This window comes from Dreissena polymorpha, chromosome 2 (genome assembly GCF_020536995.1).
Source record: "Dreissena polymorpha isolate Duluth1 chromosome 2, UMN_Dpol_1.0, whole genome shotgun sequence".
In the NCBI taxonomy this organism is placed as follows: domain Eukaryota; kingdom Metazoa; phylum Mollusca; class Bivalvia; order Myida; family Dreissenidae; genus Dreissena; species Dreissena polymorpha.
Window position 1 is genome coordinate 67,242,673 of NC_068356.1, and position 2,380 is coordinate 67,245,052.

General features: G+C 36.4%; 1 long non-coding RNA gene across 1 annotated transcript; it reads left to right on the plus strand.

The window, feature by feature from the left end:
• The first annotated feature begins 346 nt into the window (after nucleotides 1-346).
• LOC127867438 (uncharacterized) lies at nucleotides 347-1,128 on the plus strand. Its single transcript, XR_008043496.1, has 2 exons — nucleotides 347-422; nucleotides 724-1,128. It is a non-coding gene; the product is annotated as an uncharacterized LOC127867438 (long non-coding RNA).
• The last annotated feature ends 1,252 nt before the right edge of the window (nucleotides 1,129-2,380 follow it).

The window sequence follows — 2,380 nt, forward strand, 5'->3', positions numbered from 1 at the left end:
CCGCCTTTATGAAATCGAATGGCATTTTAGTACTAACTCGACAAGCTGAAAAAACAACAACTTTGTTTTGATGTTGATCTTGAAAATATCTTCAAACACCGTCAGATGAAGTATTGAAAACAGGCCGTAAACTTACAGGAAGACTTTTATTTTTAACTGCAGAGTAAATGTACATTTATTTTGTCAATTTGACAATAATTAAATTATTGAAAATGATAAGAGGAAATTAAACCAGGTAATCCATTTGTTAACGGTATTTCACTTTTGCGTCAGACAACAAGTTAAAACTCATGTGCAATGTATGTCATTCTATGACGTCGCCATATTTTTAATGCATGACGTCACAATTATTTCTAAGCGTCACAACCATTAGTAACGAACCTATCAGCGGCCAGGCACATTCGGTTACATTTTTAAAAAAGGTGGAAATTTTATTTTATGATAATAATTAACATGAAATATAATCGGTTTTTAATACAAGGATATAACGTACACATCATGTCAGTCTTAAATAAATGAATTAACAACGGCTACGTGCAACGAATTCTTAACGTTTATATCGGAAGTCTTTAGTGACGTGGTTTTGAGATTATGGATGTTCTTGTCTGTTTTTACTTTTTCGAACTATTTTGACTGACATGGTTAAATGAGTCAGATATACTGCTCTAGATTATTCTATACTTTAAAAACTATCGTACACATGCATGCTATTTTTATTTACAGAACCCCTTTGCAAGGCAGCCAACAAAATGTAATGGGTGAATGCCGATTATTTGAGCGGGGTCCTTACTCAGGGTCCTTACAATTCTTAGCGGCCTGTCGGAAATAGAAGATGTACTATGACCTTGACCCTGCGCCCCGTCGTCAGCGGCACCGTGAGGCCGGCCCGCCTCTGGATCCGGAAGAAAGGAGCAGGCTCAGTAAGGGCTATACGCAAACAATTGTTTACACTTCGAATGACTAGCCAATGTACTGTTTAAGAATTAGATTTTAACGGAATATTAAGTTTGTATATTGTATATGCAATGCATTAATGGGGCTCATGGAAGACATATACGGGTTTATTTTAAAAACAATAGTATGATCTTTAAATAAATGGTTGCTAAACAAATATATATAAAATACTTATATGTTCTTTTGAATCTCAATCTCCTTCATTGTACATTGCGTAACAGCTCACCTACAATTTTAAAGCTTTTAATGCAGTAGAGCTTAAATACATGGGGTTTAACAGCTTTAAACGTTAACTTCAATGCCCCTACACAAATGGGTTAGTATAAAACGGTTATTGATCTATTCCGAAGTTACGTAACGCTATTTCAATTATGAATTTATCACATATTACAGATGCGGTGTCTTATGGTAGGAAATAATGAGATATTGCAACAACATTTCACGAGAAATTTAAATTATAAATTTAAACCGAAATGACATACAGCAACTATGAGCTATCCATAATGATCGCAGAGAATATACAACAAAGAAGGCAATCTGAAGATTCTGTGAAAGCCTTTTATTTGGGCAAATTTTGATCATTCAAATAGTAAAAGTTCGTACACTAAACAAGTTTCCTGATAAATATTACCCGTGTATTAATTTCATTTTCTCATCGCCACCATTTGCAAGATGGGTAACATATGAGCCTCGTTGTAACATATGAGCCTCGTTGAAAGATGGGTAACATATGAGCCTCGTTGAAAGATGGGTAACAAATGAGCCTCGTTGAAAGATGGGTAACAAATGAGCCTCGTTGAAAGATGGGTAACATATGAGTTTCGTTGAAAGATGGGTAACATATGAGCTTCGTTGAAAGATGGGTAACATATGAGCCTCGTTGAAAGATGGGTAACATATGAGCCTCGTTGAAAGATGGGTAACAAATGAGCCTCGTTGCAAGATGGGTAACAAATGAGCCTCGTTGAAAGATGGGTAACATATGAGCTTCGTTGAAAGATGAGTAACATATGAGCCTCGTTGAAAGATGGGTAACAAATGAGCCTCGTTGCAAGATGGGTAACAAATGAGCCTCGTTGAAAGATGGGTAACATATGAGCCTCGTTCTGGGAAAATAAGTTTTAATTCATGTGTGTTAAGTGTTGTCTCACAGTAGCCTGTGCAATTCGCACAGGCTAATCAGGGTCAACACTTTCCTTCTTGTAAGGAATATTTGTTTTAAGGCAGTGTCTTTAATGCGCAGTTAAGACGGAAAGTTTCATCCTCGGTAAGCCTATTGGGACGCCGCTTTAAGCAGATGCACTAAACACTCTTATAATTTGATTCGAAACTTAAAACAGAGGCACGAGGCTTATTTCATCGTGAGATTCCCACGATTTCCATTTCTTACAAGAGTCATCAAACCCGTATGTAATTATCAAGCTTT